The 26,710-nt window shown below is 30.5% G+C and overlaps 2 long non-coding RNA genes across 2 annotated transcripts; both read left to right on the top strand.

Annotated features, from left to right (window-relative positions):
* Positions 1-6,954: 6,954 nt before the first annotated feature.
* LOC112727013 (uncharacterized) lies at positions 6,955-9,360 on the top strand. Its single transcript, XR_003165541.2, has 3 exons — positions 6,955-7,341; positions 7,446-7,515; positions 8,994-9,360. It is a non-coding gene; the product is annotated as an uncharacterized lncRNA (long non-coding RNA).
* Positions 9,361-23,622: 14,262 nt separating this feature from the next.
* On the top strand, positions 23,623-26,030 carry LOC112727011 (uncharacterized). Its single transcript, XR_003165539.3, has 3 exons — positions 23,623-24,009; positions 24,114-24,183; positions 25,661-26,030. It is a non-coding gene; the product is annotated as an uncharacterized lncRNA (long non-coding RNA).
* The last annotated feature ends 680 nt before the right edge of the window (positions 26,031-26,710 follow it).

Raw genomic sequence — 26,710 nt, 5'->3', positions numbered from 1 at the left:
GGAATGAATACAATGTATTATTGGAGGACTTAAGATGCGTGCTGATGCAACACCGTGAGGTTATGGTAGATGCCCTAAGCAAAAAGTTTCTAAGAGATTCTTGGACGATAAATCCAAAAGGAGAAAATGTTAGATGAGTTAAAGTTCTAAGTTGAAAGAGTGAGAGTGCGGTTGGAAGTGTCAGTCTAAATCTATTGCTATGTTACAACGTGGCATCGATGAAGTAAGGGACGCGTAACGAGACAATAAGGAGCCGCCAAAGATGTCAAAGTCTGGTAAACAAAAGGGAATTAAGAAGAGATTTATATGTCCAATACCGAAATAAAGATCGTAGAGTCAAGGGCTGAGGGAGCACAAAAATGGTGATAAGGAGCTACTAAGAGTATTGAAGCTTGTTGAATCAAGAAGATACCAAGAGAGAGTTGTGTGTCGAAATCGGAAGTTGAAATGAGAAGCCGTTGTCCGAAGCTTACAAAGAGAAGATTTTCGAAGTTACCTTGAGATTTCTAAAACGTATCACGAACCCAAAAGATATTTTGAGCAGCCAGAAGTGAAGAACGAAATGATAATCTATGTGATTACATGTTCGACGCATGAGAAAGAAAAGAAAGACCACTAGAAGCCGTGCAAAATGCTACAACCATCGAAAGGTCTACATTAAAGGTAAAAGAGAATAGCCATCGATTTCATAATAGGTTGCCGAGGTCTAGGACAAAGGGTGATATTGTTAGGGAATCGTGGACCAAGTGACCAAGTCCATTTTGCCTATCGGAGCAAACTACTTAGTGGGGATATCAACGAGACAATACATCAGGGAGAAGGTGAGACTTCACAGTACGCTAAACACCTTTGAATTAATCGAAAACTGGAGCATCGAACATCTTAGTTCCTGAATTTGATAGCCGAGACAACGAAGAAAAAGTTACACAAATAAATGAGTTAAAGCTCATTTTCTTCTCTAAGAACACAACAAAAGTAGCGCCAGACGCAGGGAGAAGAAGAAAAGGGTACGAAACCCTTATTTCAATTTTTAAACGCCGTAACTTCTCCGTTCGAACTCCGATCGCTGCATCGTTTGCGGCCACGCGTCCAGCGCGTCAAGCTCTACATTTCTGTTAGATCAATTTTACCAGTAAGCTCCAATTCCATCTTAGATTTTCTACCCCCTTTTCTATTCTTGAAATTGAACCCTTATAGTGAAACTTTGCCAATTTGGTGTTCTTGGTTCATTTTAGCTTGCGGAGCTTATTGGGTTTGAGTTGCTATGCGTATGGGTGCGGTAAGGATCACCTAAACCCAAATCTAATTTTGGTTTTATTATGTAGAATCTGAAATTTAAGTGTACATGTGTATTAGGTGTGAATTAAGTTTATATATAAGCATTGGAATTGAAAAGTAAGCATTTGGAAGCTTGGTGGTGATCAAAGCTGAGATTGTGGCTAGTTTCTTTGAGTTTGAGGGGATGTGTTGTGACTTGGATGGCTACCTTGGATTAAATATAGTGATCGGCCAAGGTATGGTTTAGGTTTCGCGCGTTTAATATGTAAGGTTGTGTGAAAACTTAGGCTAGAGAACTATAGGATAAGTTGAAAAGGGTTTTATGCATTAAATGGTTAGTTTTGTGATGTTAATGGTAGATTGATGATTAGGCTTGTTTTGGAATTAATGGTCATGAGATGAATAGAGTTAATGAGAATGTGTTATTGGAACTAATAATGGTGAATTGATGATGTTGTTGGTATATGTCCATGAGATTTTGTGGTTATGACTTGTTGATTTGGTTAATGATGATTTATGGGTTGTTATTAAAGAATTAAAAAAGTAAATTAATGAAATTTTAAAGTTGTAGCTTTTAGTTGAAATGGTAAATATTGGGATTATTGTATGAATTTTATGGAATGGTATGAGCAATGATATGCTAGTGGTTCGTGATAATGAAATGAGGCTTGATATGTTGTAAATGTGCAGGTTTTGTGGGTAGGAAATGTGAATTTGGTAAAAATGGGGTTTGGTATATTTTGGTAAAAAGTGGTTTTGATGAACTTTGGAAGTCTATAGCTTGCTCCTCAAAGGCAAAGAACACCGCCAGAAAGAAAAAAAAAACAAATTGGCTATAAAGTAATTCTAATAGAGAAATAAAAAACCTATGCTTTTGATACCGTGTTAGAATCAAGAGATTAATCTAAAGAGGATGTTTTTGTGTATTATTCGGTGTTTTGCCAAAGATACAATGTACAATGATATATATATAGGTGCTAAAAGAATCAAAGCAGTAAAAGTGTAATATCCTATAATAAATATACAGATGTGCGAAATAAATATAAATGATGTTAATGGATCTTAATTGATCCTAATTATACTCTAACAACGTGCAATCCACACTCCACAGCCATGGAAGCAGAACACTTATTAACTAATGTACTCAACTACTCATTAAGTTAGCAATGACTATGAATTCGGATCTTTAATATTCAGTCTTTGGCTATGGCTATATATATAGGGTAGACGTATGTATCTCGTTTCGTCTCATCTCATCTCATCTCATCTGGAAGTTTTCAATTGAAATTTGATTGATTTTTTTTCTAAAGTAAAAAAATATTCATTAAAATAGCAAAATGAATACAATAAGTTGTTCGGTCCTATCTTGGACACCAAAAGCCAGATTTAGAGTTTGGGATTTTCCAAAATATCCTTATGACTAAAGAAAGAGATTAATAAAACAATTGAGGAGAAAAAAGAAAATAGAAAAGAGAAGAGAGAAGGGAGAAGTCATGCTAAGTCCTCGTTCTTGTCTAGAACTCCTGTAACAACTCCATAGCTTGTTCAAAAATTTTTTGAGGAGAAATAATTTTGCTCACAAAGATCTTCAAGATTCTGTCTCTCCAGTTCATCTAGCACAAAACTGCCACGAGCACCGAATTCTTCATCTCCTGTGTCGTTTGGTTCGACTGATTTACTACATGCGACCACCACTTTTCGAACGGCTGAGTTCTCAATGCTTGGCCCAAATGGCTAACCGGTAAAAGCTGCCATGCTTGGTTTGCGAGATGGCACTGGATTAAGCAGTGAGTGACTGATTCTCCATCTTTCTCACACCTAGGGCAGACATTGGGGATGCTCTGGAACCTTTCATTCAGTCTTCCCCTCACAGCAAGTCTATTATGACAAGCCTTCTAAATGAACATTTTTATTTTTGGGATGCCTCGTAAGTTTCAGAAGGTTTTCCATATCTTCTTTTCTCTGCATGCTTCAGGTATTGTTCCATAGGTGAGTGAAAAAAGTGGTACGCAATTTTGTAACCCGTGGATACTGAGTATGTCCTTGATTTTACGCTGGACCAAGTTAGTCTATCATTCATTTCTTCAATTTCTGTCTGTAATATTCTAGTTGTAATATCTGGAACAAAGTTTGTTGTTATTGTATGTTCATCCCATTGTCTGTTGTTGTTAATGAGTTGGTTAACCCATTCTAGTTGAGCATTAAAGATCTGATTTTGCATTGTAGCAATAGGAAATGAGTTTTTTATCCAAGGGTCTTCAAGAATTCGCACTGAGTTCCCCAACTAATTTTTCATAGCAGTTCTTTCTCCAAAACCTTCCTCCCTTCAAGTAGAATCCTCCGTGTCCAAGATGGATTGTGACCAGTCTCAACTGTCAAGAAAGTAGAATACCTGAAATATCTTTCTTTGTAAAGTTTATTGACTAGTGAATCTGATTTAGTGGCTATTCTTCATCTTTGTTTAGCTAGCATGGTCAGATTGAAAGCTTTTAGATTCTTGATTCTCAAGCCTCCTTGAGTTTTCTCTCAACTGATAGTATCCCATTTAATCTATCACTCTTTTCTTTCCAAATTTTTTTGCCCCACCAGAAGTTTATTATCTTCTTTTGTACTTTCTCTAATAAGAAATCAAGTAATCTAAAACAACTCAAAGTATAAAGTAGAACAGTTATTACTACTGCCTTGACAAATACTTCTTTTCTGTTTACTGACAGAAATTGAAATTTGATTGATTGCTAAATAAAATCTTAAATTTGATATTTAAGTTGTTAAAAATATGATTTCATTTTAATGTTTTGATGAGATTTGATTGTTTTGTCTTTGAAATTTTGTTTACTAAATCAATTTTGATTATTTGAGTGTACTTTTAAAGATTTTGAGATTGATAGGGCAAATCTTTAAAAAAATTAAAATTAAATATAAAATATATTTAAAATTTACATAATCTTTCTACAAAGCGGTTACATAATATTTCTTTTCTTGATAATTGACATAATCATATCATTGACGCATGTTCACAAGGACGTATTCAACCTTCTCTTGATCCTTTTCACTATATTAAATTGACTATGGTCTAAGAATCTAAGAAACTTGGCATAAAAAATTCCTAATAAAAAAAATAAAAATTTAGTTTCCATCTTTTTATACTATACAGTATAGCGATAATAAAGCTTAAATGTAAAATAAAAACAAAATTTTAAATATTTTTTTATAAAATAAAGGTTAAATAATTTATTTGAAACTATTTTATTAATAAATATTTTAAACTTTATCTCTTTCTAATTGCAAATAATAAAAAAATAAGAACATTTATCAATTTATACCAAGTATTAAATTATAAAGAAGGAGTATATAAAACGAATCTAATAAAATTTAGATGACAAAAAATAAATGTAAAAGTTATATTTTGAAAGAAACAAAAATAAAGTTTCTTTATCTCTTAAATATGGATTGAGTACGTTTTGGATACATTTAGATAAATATTTAACAAAAGTAAAGTTTTGTTTTGCACAAAAATATGTTTTGGAAAAAATTTGCTTTATAATTTTTAAAATTAATGAATATTAATTTAAAAGTAGAAAAAAATTGAGTATAAATTATATTGTTAAAATATGCTTATATTGTTATTTCTTATAAACTTCTTTTTATACCCAAATCCGGCCTATTTGAAAGTCCGACAAGTTCACGAGCCTATTTAAAAAGCCTATTTGAAAAGTCTATTCGTAAATATAACTCAAAACTATAAATTTAAAAAATTTAAATTGATATTAAATACATTTTAGAATTTATAATTCAAATTTTGTAAAGCATAATTCATTTATATATCAATCGTTAGTCACATATTATAATCATACTTATAATTTATAATCAAAAATAATTTTTTTAAATAAAATAAAATTACAATCTTAACTAATATTGACTATTAAGTATTTTGATTTTATTTTATATGAATAAATAGTTGAATGTCAAAACTAAAAATACTTTATTTTTACTAAAAATATTATCACAAACAATACCTATAAATTTCGTAAATTTTTTCCTTTAAAACCTATGATCTCGCAATTTGTCTATGTCTCCGCATTCAGTGTCGGTCTTCCACGCTTGCTCTAACAACAAAGTACAACAAAGTAATATAAGAGAAGTAACTCCTCTTTCCTTTGTAATTTGTACCGTAACTGTTCAACGTTGACAACATTATTACCGTTTTTTCAAAGACAATGAATTTTATTAGAAAAATTAGTATTTTTTTTTTTGAAATAAAATAAAAAATTATTAATAGACAATGAATTTTATTAGAGAAATTAGTATTTTTTTTTTGAAATAAAATAAAAAAATTATTAATTTTTAATCATATCATCGTCTCCAAAAATGTATATAGATCTCTAAACAGTATATAGGAGTACACATAAATATTCAAAGAATAAGCATGGCTTCTTCAATGATTTTTTTTAAGGAAAAGTATAGGGTACCAACATATTATCTGCCAACTTATTGTCAACAATAATTAATTATTATATTTTAAATACATATATAAAGAGATACATCTAGAAAATATATCTATAAAGACACTTCTATTAAACACAACCATAAAAAAGATATTTTTATTAGACACATCCACGAAGACACTTCCATGAAACACAGTTATAAATAAGAGTTGGCAGAAGTTGGCAGATATGCTGTTGGTAACGTAGCGGAACCGTATTTTTAATTATAAATTTAAAAAAACAAGCCATATTTAACAATGGCAACCATTATCATCGTCTCTAAAAATACACAAATACACAGGAATAAGCCATATTTAATAAGGATATTTTTAATTATATATTAAAAAAATAACTATGTTTCAAAAATAAAATACGACTTATTTCTGTCTACTCTTGTGTACTCTGGAGATGATGATAATGGTTACCATTGTTAACTTTTCAAACTCAATCTGATATATTTGAAGTGAAGTTTACCAGAGTAAGGCGAACTTGTCTAACCAAATGCAAAAAGAAAATCATATTTCAAAAATTAAAATTTAAAAATCGTATTTAAAAAAATAATATTTTTTTTTATTTTATTTTAATGAAGAAACCAAAAACTAATGGGTCCACAATGGACTACAAGTAAAAAGATATTTTGGATTATGCAAATAGAAAAGTAAAACAACAATTGGAAACCGAAAAAAAAAAACAAAGGTAAAGTAAGTTTATACGAGAGTTTCACTCTTCATGTAAGAGACATCTCTCCTAGGAATGGTAAAAATTCCCAGCGGAGCGGGAATAGTTTGTACCTAATCTCTTTTAATATTGACTACATTTTTACAATTTTTTTTGTTTAATTATTTTGTTAGTATCTATAGTTTTGCAAAATTTTTAATTAGGTTTCTATACTTATTTTCTTTTTAATTGGGTTCTTGTACCAAATTTTTTTTTAATTAAATCCCTCTTAACAGTAATTGACTTAATTTTATAGGGATTCAATTAAAACAAATTAGTACAAAAATTTATATAAAAAATGTAAAAATTTAATTAAAAAAATAATATAAAAACTCAACTAAAAAAAATACAGAATCATAATTAAAAATTTTGATATGAAACAATAGAGTAATTAAATATTTTTTTTTTCAAAGACAATGAATTTCAGTAGAGAAACTACTTGCTCCACAATAAACTCCAAACAAAAGGGTACTTTGGACTATGGCAATAGAAAAGTAGAACAACAATTGAAGAATGAAGAAAAGCAAAGGTAAAGTAAGTTCATATGAGAGTTTCACGCTTCATGTAAGAGACATCTCTCCTCAGTCATGCGGCAAGCTTCTTCAGCTATTTCCACCGGTAATCGTCGATGATTCTCAAAGACAGCAGCATTCCTTGCTCTCCAGATGCACCAGACAAGGTTCGCAGCAAGCTCCTTCTTCCTTCGAGATTCAAAGACTCCATTAAAAATAACCACCATCTCCATGGCTCCATAGCTTGATTCAGTAGCGGAAGTCCTACAAGATCCCATGCTTCAACCACGCTTTCACATCCCCACAGGCAATGGTGTACCGATTCCTCCATAGCATCACAAATCAGACAGGTAGGGTTTATGTTTTGAAATCTTGAATTAAGATTTTCCTTGATCGGGATCCCTTCATGTAAAGTCTTTCACAAAATATTCTTAACTTTGGGGGTATTTTTCAGGTTCCAAAACTGGAACACTACTTCATATCCCGAAGCCACCGAATATTCTCCAGATTTCTCCTTTTACCAGGTAATTTTATCTTCACCTTGTTGTATAGGAGTTTCTAGTATTGCTCCGGAAGTCCCCAGAGTTGAATCCAAACAGGGACAAGAGAGAATTCCTCTTCTATGATCTGTTATGTGCTCTGTTATGCCCAAATAGAACCTTAATTTTCTTATGTGTGATTAAACGTTGATACTAAGAATGAACTAATTAACATTCTGGAGCCCTAATTTTTTTCTGGTTTGCTTGTCATTTGAGCCTAATTAAAAGATAGGGTATGGGTGGAGGAAGGCCTTAGTTTGCTTCTGTTATGCTTGCAATTTAGGTTCACTGATCTATCTTCATTAAGCACAATGTATAAGTGCCATGCATATGATAGCTTGCAGTTCTTGATTTTTCATTTGATCATTTTCGGATCTTGAACATACCACGTTTCAAATGCCTAACAGCTTGTAATATGTTCACTGTGTAAAACGATTTGTGCATTTTTATAGGCTATTTTTCTTAAAATTGCTTGTATATTTGGTGTTGCAAGATTTGCCATTATAGGTAGAAGATGATGATAGGTGTAATCCATTATATAGAACAAGCAATTGAAGGAGTTCTATTAGAACCTTAGATTTTATTGTTGTAGGCAAAATCATTATAAAAAAAAATAATGTCCATTGGAAAATAATATAATTTACCATCGGCTACTGTTGAGGGGTAGTCATTGAAGTTTTTCCTGATTTGGACCGTGAAAAATTGTTGGTCCAGACTACAGCGTATGATGGTTGTATAAACTCAGTTACATCATAAAATTTCATTCTTTTTTTCAAATTTCCCGGTTAATTAAGTCTGTTGTAGCATGCAATGTTGTTACGTTTAACAATTAAGGATGGTTTACAGTGGAAATTAACCATGTGTCTATATCTATCTTGAATGATTTGAAATAAATTGAAACAAATTAGTTAAAAGAACAAATATGAATTCTTCTACTGTTTTATTTAACTCACAGAATCAGTTAAGTTGTACATCTTTCAGAGAATTTAATTCATAACAAATGTTTCAAAACAATGCAAACCATCAAACTGTGGTGCCACACTTGGTTTCCTGCTGGCCTTGGTTTGTTCTTCCACTACTCTTGTTGTAGATATTGTTTCTTGATTAGATGCTGAAATCTCTCTTGCAAGTTTCTGCGTTCATAGAAACCTTATGTTACTTTTTGGAATTATATAACACTTTATATGAACAAAAATAAATACATATCTTTTTCTTTTACCTTGTTCATAACAAATGTTTCAAAACAATGCAAACCATCAAACTGTGGTGCCACACTTGGTTCTCTAATGGCCTTGGTTTGTTCTTCCACCACTCTTGTTGTAGATATTGTTTCCTGATTAGATGCTGAAATTCTTCTTGCATGTTCCTGCGTTCATAGAAACTTTGATGTTACTTTTTGGAATTATATAACATTTTATATGAATATAAATAATAGATATCTTTTTCTTACCTTCGCATTATAGAAGAAGAATCCAACTCCGGCAGCTACAGCAGGGAGAGATGCATAAATCTTTCGCATGGCCATTGGTGTAACGATAGATTGATAGGAGAGAATTAAGAGCCTTGTGATGACTATATATATATATATATATGAGTCCAGAGAAAATATTAAGAAGATCAGATACTTTGTTAATGATGGGAATTTGGGAAGCAAACAGTGGTTTATAAAGGGACGGAACGGGTAAAAAAAAGAGAAAGCATAGTGTTTTATCTTATCTTATTTTAATTTAATCCATGGGGTAAGGAATTAAATTTAAAAGTGCTGAAAGATTTGTTCCATTTTATGCATATTGTGATACATTAGTAATATACGTTATTTTTATTTTTTAAGTTTAAATTTTCTAAATTTAAAAGTATTGTTTTTAATCAACTTTTTTTTTTAAATTAATGATGCGTACGAAATAGAGTAAAAACTCTTATCTTTCTTGAAATATATCTAAGAAATTTTTAAATAGTTATTATTTTTATAAATCCATTCTGTAGATCAAATTTTAAATTATGATTTTTAAAAATAATTTAGATAGAATTTAAAATGCTATATATTTAATCAAATTATTCATAGATAATATTTTTTATCTGATAGTGATAAAAATATTTTATTCTTATACTCTTAAATATAATTTAATGATAGTATAAATCTTTTTGTTGCTGATTTGAAGATAAAATTAATTTTAGTCCAATAAAATCAAAGTCAAAATTAAGTTAAAATGAAAAAATAATTTGTATCAAAGCAATTAATTTATCCATATCTATTTAACTTTTTCTTTATTTTATCTATCAGTATTTTAAAGTGAATCCGAAATCTCTTTTTAAAGGGTAAACATGATTAAGGTTAACTAAAAAAAATCCAACTTGACTTTTGATTAACTAGAAATTTGAATTAAGTTAATAACCCAAGATAACTTTAGACAATAAAAGCAACTATTAAAAAATTATAAAATTAATAAACAGATCATAAAAATAAAAATCGTTCTAAAAAATATTTATTTTTTATGTAAAAACTGATTTTTCATTTAAAAATTAGTTTTCTATTTAAAAATAGTTTTTACCTTTAAAATGGGTTTTTTACCCTTTAAAACCAAATTTTCCCTTTAAAATTAATTTTATACAAAATTAATTTTAATTTATAAATTACTTTTTGGATAATTTAAAAGGGGAAAAAACTAGAAAACCAATTAATAATTTTCTAGAGAGTTAATAATCAAAATAATCCTTAAAAGATACTTCGCTCGATTTTCATTTTCATCTCCGAAAGAATAAATTAATCAAATTCGTTCTCGAAAAAAAAACCGACCTAATTATGTTTGTCCTTCCATTATTTTTCTTACTGATGGCGTTAACAAAAAATTGACGTGGCATGTTAAGTTACATTTTAACACATAAAACAACATCGTTTTTTTTTTTTGGGCTATCCCAACAAAGGTCTAAATCCGACCCACCAAAACTTTAGAAACCCCACCCATTAGCCATCTTTCTTCCTTGATGATTCTCTTGCTCAACACTGAAACTCCATAGCCACCAACTCTTGCTTGGATAACCATAGATGTCGTTCTTCCTTAAAACTCCATAACTACTGTAGTACCATCCCGCTGACCTTCATCACCACAGCGCTCAATATTCCATTCTGATGCTTGCTCTTCCCATCGCCGGATACTGTGCCGCACTCCGCACCATCTATTCAGATGCTTACTCTTCCCATCGCAGGTGGCTAGGCGGTTTCTTCAGTTCTCCTAGAGATCTGCAACTCTCTCACCAAGTTCCGCTAATTTCTTTCCCTTGTCTTCAAGAACGGCTTATACCACTAGCACTTGTTCTGCATCCTTGACAGCATCTCCGAAGCCTCATATGCCTTTGATACTGTCGACGACCACGATAAGGTCGATATACTTTACCACACCACGCTCAAAGAATATATAAGAAATTCTTCTCTGCCTGAAGCTTTGGAATTTCACCATAGGATAAGGTCTGATGGGTTAAGCATGATGCATATAAGATGTTTGATAGAATGTCTCATAGAAAATTTTACCATAGAAGAAGATGACGGAAGGATTAACGGAAGAGATGACGAAAGGGCTATATATGCGACCAGATTTATTATCTTTCAGGGACGAATTTGATTAGGTTTAATTACTCTGTTGGTCCCTATAGTTTCGTGAAATTTTCAATTAGGTCCCTATACTTTTTTCTTTTTAATTGGGTGCCTGCACTAATTTTTTTTTTTCAATTAAGTCCCTATTAGTATTAGTAGTAATTGGCTTAATTTTATAGGGACCCAACTAAAAAAAAAAAGAATTGGTATAGGGACCTAAATAAAAGAAAAAAAAAAGTGTAGGGACCCAATTAAAAAAAAAGTTAGTGCAAGGATTCAATTAAAAGGAAAAAAAGTATAGGGACCTAATTGAAAATTTCGCGAAACTATAGGGACCAACAGAGTAATTAAACCATTTGATTATTTTATTCTTTCGAGGACGAAAATAGATATCGATGTATTTTTCAAGAACGATTTTGACTATTAACTCTTTTCTAAAAGATAAATCTAAATCATGTGCCCACCTAAGAAGCAATAATAGTTTAGTTCATAAACCTCAAAAACTAAGCACTAGATACAACATCCCTTTAGAAATGCACTCAATTCAAACGGATACTTTTGGCTCCAAAAATGTTAAATCCTAAAACGTTTAAAAAATAACTTTCTCACTTTATTGTCACAAGTACAAAATATGTCTACTATTTTTATAAAATAAAAGGTACCTATATTAAAAATTCAACCTGTAATGAAGGAAGAATGATTTTCAAAGTCACTTTGACAAAATGTAAACAAAGCAAGCGTGGAAGTATGGAACATTAAGAAATAGCAGAATGTTGAATTGCTACAAAACTTCTCATATCTATTTTTCTTATATTTATTCTTTTTTCTTTGTAAAGTTCTCTCTTCTACCTCAAACGAGTATTTAAAATGTATTTAGTTTATACTTTGAATTTATTTTACACTAGATTTAATTATAAATATCAGATAGTTTCAATATTTATTATATTCTAGAACTAGAATGTCAAAAATTATAAAGTGTTTTTAATTTGAACACAATACTAACATCTTTTTAAATTCATTTATTAGTAATTTTTAGGCTTGAAAATATTGTAAAAAAAAACTATCTAAAATTATTAGGTTAGTGTTTTGATTTAGTTTGGTCTCTCTTAAGTCTTCATAATGTTTATAAAAATAGTATATATAAATTTTTTAGACTCGTGTCTGACTCAATCTGAATTATTCTTAGACTTAAAAAAGTGTATGTTAAGAATATTTAAAATTCTTAGTTTTAATTTTTAAGTATTGAATCTGAATCAAGTTTAGTTGTAAAAAAGTGAGGTTGTAGAAGGTTTAGAGAGGGGAGGGGGATTGAATCTATGACTTTCTTTTACTTTAATGAAATAACCCTTTTAAAATAAACTTTCAGTCTGAATCTGTTTGAACTCAACAGCGAAAAATTTATGAGATAATTTATTTTTGTCTCATGAATATCAGAAAACAGAATAGAGCAGGGAAGAGAGAAGTTGACACCATCATGTATCATGGTTCAGTTGCCTTGTGCAATGCAACCCGCATCTAGTCTCCACCACAACAGTGGCGGAATTTCCACTATAGTTAAAGTATTACATACACCAATTCTACAGGATTGACACAATCATTTCTCTCTCAAGTTCTAACCTAACTTGACTTGGTTATTCTAATACCCAACTATTTACTCTTAGTGCTCACCCAACTAAGAAAGGGGTACCTCACTGGTACAAAATACAAGACACAAAATCAACCTAAAGAAATCTGAAATCTCTTTAGGCTTTTCACTCATGTGTATCTCTCTACCTCTTTTCACTCTTAGACTTTTTCAATGACTCTCTCATTCAGCCTTTTACCTCAAGAAATTACAGAAAGATAAACATTAAAAAGAAAATTACAATCTGTAAAACATGAAGGAGATTGATGCTTCAACAGCTTCTTTGTTATGTGATAAACCAGATTTGCTTGCCTCTGATTGAGTTCCTCATTCGGGCAAAATGCTCCTTTGACTAGGAAGCACTGTCCAAGTTGATGAACTTCTTCAGAGAACTCTTCTTAGAACATAAACCTCAAAAACACTGGTTATCTCTCCTTCGCTTCTGAATGATGAAAAATCTTCTTTTGTATCTCCTTGCATGTTGCTGAGTTGCTCTCTCCTAGGTCAACCCTCGAGCTGTGTGCTTCACCAACTCACCTTTTTCACTTTCTTCTATTTTTCCTCAAATTAGGAACTATGGTTCTGACCTTCTTTCTTGACCGAAAGCCTCATGACAGCAAGAAAGAAAATGTTTTCAATGATAAACCCAGATTTTAGCCATTGAAACACTACTTGATCCCCAAGACACACTTTTGACCGTAGATACACAGCAGTGTTGAACAGAGATCATCTTTTCTATGTATCCCATTTTGGACTGGCAGAGAGTTGGAAAGAGGAGAAGAAAGCAATATGCATGCAAGAGGAAATATGTTACCTTTGACCTCTGCCTTAGCTTGATTTGGTTTGATTTGGTTGATTAGACCTCAACCTTTCTTGCTTAACCTTCTCTTTTTTTCTTCTTTGGTGACTAGCTTAGGAACTAAGCTCTCTCTCACTTCTCTGATTTATGACCAAGAGGGAAAAAGGTGAACGTTACTTTTGGTGAAAACAAATTGGAGGGATTTGCCTGATATCGGGCTTGGATCAGTTCTTTTCATTCAGCCCATTGAACCTTTGCTTTGATTTCTTTGGGCTTCCTTTGTTTGTACAGCCCATCAACATTGGTTTTATTTTCATCTTATTGGGCTGCTGCAACAATGAGTTTTGGCCTGCATCACTCAACCAAAATAATCAAAACTAATTGGGTAATTAGCCCAATAATCTAATATTTGTCATCATCATTTATGTTAGTTAATTTCTTAACTCAATAAAAAATTTAATGCAATAATATCTAATAATTCTTGTATCAAAGATAATCTAAATCATCTTAACTTGTTAGTATTGTGTCAATTAATATAATAAATTCTAATAAGTTTTCTATAATTTAATTAATTAACTTATCAGAACAATTTTTTTTTTAAATACTTTTGTATTTCTTACGTATTAGTTAAGAATTTATTTGGTTTATAATATGAAAAATTCTACAATGTTAAAGGAAGATTCTTTCATCACCTACTGAACTTATGTATCAAGTTGAGAAGTTCTATATGTGTATCATGCTATATAAAAGTCATCTGAATCTTGCTCAATAACTCTCAATAGTTGCAAAAAGTACTAATATTAAATAATTTTTAATATTGTTGTCATATTTTTTTGGTATCTAGCCCGTGGTTTAGGATAGACAATTGTTGGACGTGGGCTTATGATAAGCTACGTAAAAAGTAAAAAAATACCAGAGTGAGCGGAGAAATAAAATTTTCATGAGGTATATAAAAAGATCTAAGGTAAAAAGAAAAAAGGCTTACATTCACTTAGCACCAATATGGTTGATATTCACCATACAACTAAGGTCCATTCTGTCCAATGTACGTGACATCCATTTTGAGGTGTTTAAATATTTTAGTGTGCTATACGCAAGGTAAAGAAAATCGAGATTTTACGTAAAATCGAAAAAGCAAATTAAGTATGTAAAACGTAAAATTTTAACAAGATTTAAATCGTAAAATCGTTACCCCTAGTAAAAATTTCATAAAATTGATTGACTCATTTAAAATTGTAATATCGGTAGATTTTAAGAATTAAATCGAGATTCTAGCTACTATGACTATACGTATATAGTTGAATGGAATAAGCAATGATATTGGTAGTCTTCTAATTAGCCTCCTTCGCGCATCACTTCCCCTGATTCTCTCTCTCTCTCTCTCGGATGCGTCTTCTCCTTTAGCAGGACGAAACCAATCGGCGACAACAACCCCGACAATCTATTCCTATAAAGTTTATTTTGGCCTCTTATTAGTGATTGAATAGTTCATGCTTATGCCTGTTGATCAAAATTCCGAGCTCCAGATCTTATGTTGTAAATAACTGTTATATTTTGTTAGGAGATATTGCTGATTGCTATAGATATATAATAACATGAATATTTTTCATTAACTGATTAGTTGCATAACTGCATATTTTTTGCTATAGATTTTTATTAGTCTCTCAACTTTTGATCTCTTCTGACAACAGATGCAGGCATTATATAGAATTGGGAAAGATGAGTGTCCTTCTATGCCTGATTCTCTTTCAAAGGGTGCCAGAGAAAGGCTTATGATTCGGTAGGAATTTTATGTGATTGCTAATATTTATCATGGGTGACATGGCTAGTCTCAATAGGATAATGTATATATGGGTTGAATGGTAGACTTTTTTTAGTGTGAAATGCTGATTGACGGTGTAGCTGTTTTTTAATGCAACATGTATGCTTATGCCTCAATCTTCATGGTGATGAGGAGGAGGATCAAAAGCATGATGATATTGATTCCATGGATGAAGATGATGAAGCTACTCAAGAAGATTCTGTTGAACGGTAGTGGAGAATAGGGTGTAACAGATAAGTCTTGTGATTTTGTCTCCTAAATATTTAATTAGATGTTGTTAGGTATATATAAAAATTAGTGTCAATGGTGAGAACAAAGAAAAAAAACTACTAAGTCTACAAAGTTCTATTTAGTATTTGGAAGTGGTTTTGTAGCTGAGGATGCAGTTGCAAAAATGAAGAAGAGGAGATCGATGGAGTTCTTAGATGGAAATGAAAGAAATACATTATTTGTTATGTTAAATAAAATATTTTTCATTTTTTTCTCACTCAATTTTCTTGTTCTTCTCCTATTTTCACTTCTGATTTTCAATATAACGATTAATCAAAATATCAAGGAATACGCTCTAATAATGATAGGATTTGAGGAAAAAAATTGTTTGAGTGTGATGATTGAATCCAATTGTCTTAGTAAACTTGTAATCTACAACTAATTTTGATGTTTGAACGATTAACATAAACCATTGTAATAAATACCTCTAGTTAAATTTGCTAGTTTGTATTTGACAATTTCAATCACATTTGCATCAAGAATATTATTGTATCGGTTAATAGATTTCTCGTAATCCCTATTAGTGGAAATTTCTTATGATTTTGCACCTGAATAAGTTTAACGTACGCCTCACAAATATAAATAAGACTAAAATACGCCTTACAAATATAAGTAAGGGGATTTAAGAAAAAAAACCCTTTGTGCCTTGAAAGATTATTTATCATACTAGTTCAAATCTTGAATATATGAAAATATAAAAATAGAATGCAAACAAATAAAAAATAAATTTTTTTTAAAAATAAATTAATTGTATAAAATAAAATATAATTCACAAGACATAATATTTATATGACATTGTTGCTGAAATAATAAATAAAAATGACATTACTTCATCATAAAAATATGAGTTTTTTTAAACTAAGATATATATATATATAGTGCATAGAAATACAGAAAAATTGTAAAAGCCACAAAGCAAAAAATATCTATTTAAGAAGTCATTGAAAAATAACTAAAGAAGTACATCCACTAAACCTAACAAATAAATACTCAATAACCAAAGTATTGTAATTTATCTAGATTACTACTATTATCTTTACATCTCATGGTTTGTGTGCATATTTTAAAACTCATTGGCCGACGCTATAATTCATGAATTCTTCTGGTTGATCAAACTCCTGAGTAAATGCACAGCAGTTATCATGCGAATATCGTGATCCTCATGCTGCAACTTATTTATTATAAATTAGTACAAAAAATAGGGATTAAATATTAAAGATTTGTTTTGGCTGCTCACCTTATTATTATCCGTTGGTTTAAACTCAAAAGTCATATCCATCCACTTCATTACTCAAGTTTCAACCTGAACTACATTGAGGTATATCTTCTGGCCTTTTAATTTTGTAGTCATGAAATTGTTTATTATGCTCTTGAATGCCATCATCCTTGTAAAAGTTCGACTTGATGATTTGCTCCAGTACGTTTGCCTGATTTCAATTAACTAGTTAAAGATTAAAAACAAAATATCAGCAAATAAGCTTAAAAATAAAAAATTTGGCCTTACTAGTGTATTGATAACACGTACATGATAGTGAATTCTGTCATCATTAAAATGGGTGTCCAAGTGATAGATTGTGCGATCGTCAACCAAGATTACCATTAGATACTAGTGGTCACCCTCTTGAATAGGAACATATATCTAGACCATAAAATTTGCCCGTGAGTTATGTATGTTGATAAGGAAAAACTATATTCAACAAAGGATATCCTAAAAAAATCTTACAAACTTTAAATCAGCAGTAAGTTGCATAAATTTATAAATATAGTGTTGCTGTTGCATCTTCTGCTTTAAATGTATCTTGCTGAAGACATCCACCTAAAAACATTAATGCATTCATATAACTGTCAGTACATGATAAAGCATGATTCTTTATCAGCATTACATTTATAACTTATAATCAGTAAAATTATCTTGTTAGGTGTTATAGAACATACCACAAATTTCGGTGGAAGTTGTCATGTTGTCTTGAAACTTATATCAGATTGCTCATCAGTGCATCTCAATGCCACTAATTCAAGAATCTAAACCATAATTCAAATATATTACTAGATTGTGCGAAAAATCAAATGTAAATTAATTAATAGATGATTTGTGTACATTATTAGTAATGGGTCTGTCAGGTACGAAATGATCAAAGTTTGATCTAGTAGCTCTGATTGTGTCTATTACCACAAGTTCTTCACTGTATCAATTAAAAACCAAAACACATTAGATAGGTCCTCATTGATCGACAACACGGATAATATCAAATTAACTTACGATGAATCTAGTGAGGCTGAAAATGCATATGCACATGCCTTTTCTGATCTTCCAAAAGACGCATGGTTGGAGTTGGCATAAATTTACACTTCATTGACTACAAGGTTTAACACAAAAGTATTAGCAATACTCATTGTAGACTAGATGGTTAATTAGCACTACTCATAACAAACTAGATAATTAAAGATTGGTGCCTAAGAGGTAATTACGTTGGTAATGGAAAAGAAATAAACAGGTCTTCTATAGTCTTTTGTGGGTTGTCTCAGTGCATAAGACGCCTTGGATTTATTGAATGATTTGGGCTCAATCTTTGGCTTTCTAACTTCGCCTGGGAGAGTGAACGGTAATTTTTTCTGTGTCCCCATAATAGTCTTACCCTAAGAAAAAAATAGGTCAATAAACACTTATTATCATATTAGGAATATACTAATAAATATGATGTATGAATTTTACTGCACATACATATACCTTTGATATATTTTTCTTTTTCGTTGCAGCTCTTACAGTTGGGGATACTGGTTTGTCCATATTGATTTTGATGTTGAGTGCATCATCGTGAGTGAAAGACCTCTTATCCAGCTCAATAATATCATCTTCATCATCCGATATAGCAGTATGAATATCAATATCCAAATTCTTAGCCTTTAATTTATTTGGGAATGGACGTGTCTTTTGCGAAGAAAATTTGGTTGGAGTCTCGAAATCATTGTTTAGATTCAGTTGTGTCATCATTGTCTCAATGCGGCTTACAGATTTAAGTATTTTATCAATTTTTTCGTCCCAAGCCATGTTTGCAACTCTCATTTACTGCAAAAATTTTAGGTAAAATAACTACTCTATATAAATGTAAAAATACAAAAAGAGTGATGGTTGTTCTGATAAGATTGTCAATGAAAAAAAAAACAAAAATTTCTCTAATCACAACTAATAGGAAAAAAATGTTTATAATATATAAAATGTATTACATAATATAAATTGCATTACTATTTGCCAACTTAAATTACCTACATGCTAAGAAAGACCTCTTCCACTTTAATAGACAATTCTTCACTTTTATTTAGATCCTTGTTTTGAATAACATCGTCATTGATAACTAGGTTATCCTGTAGAAAGAAAACATAAAAGATAAATTACTCATAATAAATTCTACTAAAAAATAAAAACCCATTACGTCTTACCTTAGCATTGGGAACTATAGTTCCAATTTGATCAACTAGATCAATTGTGATAAGATCACAGTCTGTAGCCAGTGACATATTCTGTGTATTACATGCATCATTGGACACTAAATCTTCATTAAGAGGAATATCCATGATTGTTATCAATTGAAGAATAAAAAATAAGTAAATTTAGTTGAATGGCAAATATTTAAAATAATTTGCTAAAGTATAAAAAATTAGTCGGTGTGAGCACATATATATACACCTAATAAAGATAGTTAAATTTCAATTCTTATTTTTTTAAATTTTTAAACTAAGTGAATAATTCTAAAAATTTTCATGTTATCTTATCTTTTAGTTAAAATCAAATACAAATTGAATTTTATCTTGATTTTTATTTTAAAATTTAACAAAGCGAGTTTTATTAATTTATATGATTATATCTTATCTATAATTAATTTTTAAGTCAATAAATACTCAAATAATAATAATAATAATAATAATAATAATAATAATAATAATAATAATAATATTGGACGGATCAGCAATAGTTAAATAAAAACAGGAACAAACGATTCTATTAATATTATCATGAAAAACATGAAGAATCTAGTTGAATAGTACTGTACGTGTTCAAGCACTTACCAATCGATTGAAACAATAATTGAGAATACTTCAATCGATTACATTAACAAAACAATCAATTGAATCAATAATTGAGTATACTTCAATCGATTTTACTAACAAAACAATCGATTGAATGGATACACAAGAGGATTGCAAGCATTCTTCAATTGATTGGTTTCCTAATTCAATCAATTGAATGCATATCAATTGATTTTAAGAACAACTGAAACAATTTCAAACCCTGAAACAGATTTTCTTCATTCTTTGACACATTTTCTTCATGGTCCATGCTTTGAGATTATGCCCCTTAGGTTTATGATGCCTAGATTAGTGTATAGAAGATCAATTGCTTCTCCTTGACGATTGATAGCTTCAGTTTGCCTGTCTTGACGCTGCCTCATCTCAGCAAATTGTCCCTCAATGTATAATCTTATGCTTCGCAATTCATCCATCAAATCTCGCATTGTTGGCGAAGGAGGCGGTGGTGGTGAGAATTCCTGGGGTTGTGCTTGCACCTCAGAGTCTTGTGGTTGTCCTTAGACCTAAGGTTCTTGGGCATCTGGATCTCTTCCCATCTGTCTTAGAGTGTTGTCATCAATCTTGGCTACATTACTCAAGACGATACTTTTCTCTTCACTCAAGTCAATTCCAAGCCATTTGAAAATCTTGGTCCATTGGCAAGCATATCCTAAACCAACACTTGATTTTCCTCTCTTCATTTCAAGCATATGATAAACCATAAAATAAGGCCAGTTTATCTCCTTTCTCGTCACCATAGCCCAAAGCACTAGAATATCTTTATTAAACAAGATTCCATGATTATGTTTTCTTGGAATCAACATGTATGAAAATAAATACATCAATATACGCTGCTCATTACCCAAACCACTGCAACTTATATTACCTCTAGCATTCATATGTGGATCCTCATACTGCAGACTCTACAAACCAACCAATCTATTATATTTACCCCATTCCTCATCTGCAGCAATACATCCAGTAAATTTTGTCCCGTGATAAACTAAATTTCATTGTTCATCTAATTGTTCTAAAGTAACTCTATAATGTCGTGACCCTAAATCAAACTCAATCAGCAGCATTACTTCCTCACCCTTTTCATCAGTTTCAGGAACAACATAATTTAAAGTACTATAAACAGTCCTAACTAAGTGGGGATAATAATCATCCTTATTTTGTACAAAATCAGTCAAGTACTATGTTTGCAAAGCATTCCAGACCAAATTATAGTGTCTATCATGAATGAAATACCTGGGAGGAACAATTGCCCTTGACTCGAACTTCTCCACATAGTTGTTCAATGCCCTCGGAGATGGCAGCCACCTTGCCATGTAATGGGATGAGTGCAGAACTTTCACCCTCAACCCTAGCTCTTTTGCCGTTTTTAGTTCTGGTCATTTTGTGGATATTGGTTCAGTGGGTTTTGTAGGGATTTGGATGAGGATTAATAATATGTATTTATTTTGGAGTGGATGTTGGTGAGATTGGAGAAGAAGAAGAGAGAAATTTTCTGGATTTAGAGAGAGAAGAGAGGTTATGCAGAAATGGTGTTGTTATGTTTAAAAAGGGGAGGGAGGCTGAATACGCATGGTTACCAGGCTTAATATAGAGCGCATTTCAAAATTCAATCGATTAAATGCAGAAAAAAAACTTATTTACGTCATATTTCAATCGATTGAATGCTCATACCAATTGATTGAATTGGAATATACCATTAGTCACGTACAAACTTCAATCGATTGTATTATCATACCAATCGATTAAACTTTCATATATCATTCTAATAGCGTAAGTCAATCGATTGGGTAACATAACCAATCGATTGAATTAACTAAAGTCAGATTGATTTTTGGGCAAACCATACCGCCTTGCAACTTTCAATCGATTGTTTTGTGGTAACCTAAATTCCAATCGATTGATTTTCTAAGAAACACGATTTCACAACCTTCTACGGATGTAACGAATCAAAGATAAAATTTTAATCGATTGGGATTGCTAAAAAGTTATTACGATCAATGGAAGATCTAATTCGTTATTGTTTTTGTTTTGGAGACCACTTCGATAAAGACATTAAAAATGTCTTTCTTTAAAAACGTTTACATGTGTCATGATATTATTGGACATCTTTATTAAATCGGTCAATAATTTAGTTTTTAATAAACCAGAACAAAATTGATTTATTATAGCAACAATAATAAACTCAATTGTACGCACTATAATTATTAGACCTGATTTGATCCGACAGATTTACACAATCTAAACCGAATCATGTTTAAATTTTTTTATAAAAAGACAAATATATCCCTGATTTTTGTTTTTAAAAAAAAAAAAAACAAAAAAACCATGATCCAGCGGGTTATGTAAATTGGTCGGTTTGACCGGATCTGATAACAATTGGGTTTATTGTTATTATTATAAAAAATCAGTTTTATTCTAGTTTGTTAAGAAATTAAAAAATAATCGGTTCATTAATACGCCCAATAATAATGTGACACATAAGTATCTTTGCAAAAAGACGTTTTATGCATCTTTATGGGAGAATCCTCCTTTTGTTTTTGACTATTAATAAATATAATAGATGAATGATAAATAATAATTTATAAAATAAAAAATAAATTTTATAATTAAATAATATATGAGGAATTAATTTATAATTAAAATAAGATAAAAATTATTTAGCAGTTATTAAAAAACTTAACAAATTTATTTTATTATGGAACCATTTAATTGTCTAAATGTTTTGGGACCATCGAATTCTTTGTCCTGTGACCTCGCAATTTTTCATGTCTCTGAATTCCGCATCTTCCACGCTTGCTCCAACGACAAAGTAACATAAGAGAAGCAACTCCTCTTTCCTTTATAGTTTGTATCGTAATTCCCTTCAATGTTGACAACATTTTTACAGTTTTTTTTAATTATTCTGTTGGTCTCTATAGTTTTGCAAAATTTTTTAATTAGGTCCCTATACTTATTTTTTTTAATTGGGTTCCTATACCAATTTTTTTTTTAATTAGGTCCTTCGTAACAGTAATTGGCTTAATTTTATAGGGATCCAATTAAAAAAAAATTAGTGCAGAGACCTAAATAAAAAAAAGTGTACTTTGGAGATGATGATAATGGTTACTATTGTAAACTTTTTTAACTCAATCTGATATATTTAAAGTGAAATTCACCGGAGTAAGACAAACTCTATAATTTTTATAGAATTCGCTCGGTACGGCAAACTTGTCCAACCAAATGCAAAAAGAAAATTATATTTAAAAAATTAAAATTTAAAAATCGTATTTAAAAAAATAATAATTTTTTTATTTTATTTTAATGAAAAAACCAAAAACTAGTTGGTCCACAATGGACTACAAGCAAAAGGTATTTTGGACTATGTAAATAGAAAAGTAAAACAACAATTGGAAATCGAAGAAAAGCAAAGGTAAAGTAAGTTCAAATGAGAGTTTCACCTTTCATGTAAGAGACACTTCTCTTCGGATGGCAAAAATTTCCAGCGGGACAGGAATAGTTTGTACCTAATCCCCTTTAATGTGGACAACATTTTTACAGTTTTTTTTGTTTAATTATTCTGTTGGTCTATATAGTTTTGTAAAATTTTTAATTAAGTTTCTATACTTATTTTCTTTTTAATTAGGTCTATATACTAATTTTTTTTAATTAAGTCCCTCTTAACAGTAATTTACTTAATTTTATAGGGATCCAATTAAAAAAAATTAGTACAAAGACTTAAATAAAAAATATATAAAAACTCAATTAAAAAAAATAATGTAAAAACTCAACTAAAAAAAAGTAGAATAACATAATTAAAAATTTTGATATGAAACAATAGAGTAATTAAATTTTTTTTTTTCAAAGACAATGAATTTCATTAGAGAAACTACTTGCTCCACAATAAACTCCAAGCAAAAGGGTACTTTGGACTATGGCAATAGAAAAGTAGAACAACAATTGAAGAATGAAGAAAAGCAAAGGTAAAGTAAGTTCATATGAGAGTTTCACGCTTCATGTAAGAGACATCTCTCCTCAGTCATGCGGCAAGCTTCTTCAGCTATTTCCACCGGTAATCGTCGATGATTCTCAAAGACAGCAGCATTCCTTGCTCTCCAGATGCACCAGACAAGGTTCGCAGCAAGCTCCTTCTTCCTTCGAGATTCAAAGACTCCATTAAAAATAACCACCATCTCCATGGCTCCATAGCTTGATTCAGTAGCGGAAGTCCTACAAGATCCCATGCTTCAACCACGCTTTCACATCCCCACAGGCAATGGTGTACCGATTCCTCCATAGCATCACAAATCAGACAGGTAGGGTTTATGTTTTGAAATCTTGAATTAAGATTTTCCTTGATCGGGATCCCTTCATGTAAAGTCTTTCACAAAATATTCTTAACTTTGGGGGTATTTTTCAGGTTCCAAAACTGGAACACTACTTCATATCCCGAAGCCACCGAATATTCTCCAGATTTCTCCTTTTACCAGGTAATTTTATCTTCACCTTGTTGTATAGGAGTTTCTAGTATTGCTCCGGAAGTCCCCAGAGTTGAATCCAAACAGGGACAAGAGAGAATTCCTCTTCTATGATCTGTTATGTGCTCTGTTATGCCCAAATAGAACCTTAATTTTCTTATGTGTGATTAAACGTTGATACTAAGAATGAACTAATTAACATTCTGGAGCCCTAATTTTTTTCTGGTTTGCTTGTCATTTGAGCCTAATTAAAAGATAGGGTATGGGTGGAGGAAGGCCTTAGTTTGCTTCTGTTATGCTTGCAATTTAGGTTCACTGATCTATCTTCATTAAGCACAATGTATAAGTGCCATGCATATGATAGCTTGCAGTTCTTGATTTTTCATTTGATCATTTTCGGATCTTGAACATACCACGTTTCAAATGCCTAACAGCTTGTAATATGTTCACTGTGTAAAACGATTTGTGCATTTTTATAGGCTATTTTTCTTAAAATTGCTTGTATATTTGGTGTTGCAAGATTTGCCATTATAGGTAGAAGATGATGATAGGTGTAATCCATTATATAGAACAAGCAATTGAAGGAGTTCTATTAGAACCTTAGATTTTATTGTTGTAGGCAAAATCATTATAAAAAAAATAATGTCCATTGGAAAATAATATAATTTACCATCGGCTACTGTTGAGGGGTAGTCATTGAAGTTTTTCCTGATTTGGACCGTGAAAAATTGTTGGTCCAGACTACAGCGTATGATGGTTGTATAAACTCAGTTACATCATAAAATTTCATTCTTTTTTTCAAATTTCCCGGTTAATTAAGTCTGTTGTAGCATGCAATGTTGTTACGTTTAACAATTAAGGATGGTTTACAGTGGAAATTAACCATGTGTCTATATCTATCTTGAATGATTTGAAATAAATTGAAACAAATTAGTTAAAAGAACAAATATGAATTCTTCTACTGTTTTATTTAACTCACAGAATCAGTTAAGTTGTACATCTTTCAGAGAATTTAATTCATAACAAATGTTTCAAAACAATGCAAACCATCAAACTGTGGTGCCACACTTGGTTTCCTACTGGCCTTGGTTTGTTCTTCCACTACTCTTGTTGTAGATATTGTTTCTTGATTAGATGCTGAAATCTCTCTTGCAAGTTTCTGCGTTCATAGAAACCTTATGTTACTTTTTGGAATTATATAACACTTTATATGAACAAAAATAAATACATATCTTTTTCTTTTACCTTGTTCATAACAAATGTTTCAAAACAATGCAAACCATCAAACTGTGGTGCCACACTTGGTTCTCTAATGGCCTTGGTTTGTTCTTCCACCACTCTTGTTGTAGATATTGTTTCCTGATTAGATGCTGAAATTCTTCTTGCATGTTCCTGCGTTCATAGAAACTTTGATGTTACTTTTTGGAATTATATAACATTTTATATGAATATAAATAATAGATATCTTTTTCTTACCTTCGCATTATAGAAGAAGAATCCAACTCCGGCAGCTACAGCAGGGAGAGATGCATAAATCTTTCGCATGGCCATTGGTGTAACGATAGATTGATAGGAAAGAATAAGAGCCTTGTGATCACTATATATATATATATGAGTCCAGAGAAAATATAAAGAAGATCAGATACTTTGTTAATGATGGGAATTTGGGAAGCAAACAATGGTTTATAAAGGGACGGAACGGGTAAAAAAAAGAGAAAGCATAGTGTTTTATCTTATCTTATTTTAATTTAATCCATGGGGTAAGGAATTAAATTTAAAAGTGCTGAAAGATTTGTTCCGTTTTATGCATATTGTGATACATTAGTAATAATGTAATATACGTTATTTTTATTTTTCAAGTTTAAATTTTCTAAATTTAAAAGTATCGTTTTTAATCAACTTTTTTTTTTTTAAATTAATGATGCGTACGAAATAGAGTAAAAACTCTTATCTTTCTTGAAATATATCTAAGAAATTTTTAAATAGTTATTATTTTATAAATCCATTCTGTAGATCAAATTTTAAATTATGATTTTTAAAAATAGTTTAGATAGAATTTAAAATGCTATATATTTAATCAAAATATTCATAGATAATATTTTTTATCTGATAGTGATAAAAATATTTTATTCTTATACTCTTAAATATAATTTAATGATAGTATAAATCTTTTTGTTGCTGATTTGAAGATAAAATTAATTTTGGTCCAATAAAATCAAAGTCAAAATTAAGTTAAAATGAAAAAATAATTTGTTTCAAATCTAATCGAAAGCAATTAATTTATCCATATCTATTTAACTTTTTCTTAATTTTATCTATCAGTATTTTAAAGTGAATCCGAAATCTCTTTTTAAAGGGTAAACATGATTAAGGTTAACTAAAAAAAATAAAACTTGACTTTTGATTAACTAGAAATTTGAATTAAGTTAATAACTCAAGATAACTTTAAATAATAAAAGTAATTATTAAAAAATTATAAAATTAATAAACAGATCATAAAAATAAAAATCGATCTAAAAAATATTTATTTTTTATGTAA

Source organism: Arachis hypogaea, chromosome 12 (genome assembly GCF_003086295.3).
Source record: "Arachis hypogaea cultivar Tifrunner chromosome 12, arahy.Tifrunner.gnm2.J5K5, whole genome shotgun sequence".
NCBI classification, from domain to species: domain Eukaryota; kingdom Viridiplantae; phylum Streptophyta; class Magnoliopsida; order Fabales; family Fabaceae; genus Arachis; species Arachis hypogaea.
The sequence above is the reverse complement of the archived record's forward strand: the minus strand, read 5'-3'. Positions and strand labels throughout refer to the sequence as shown.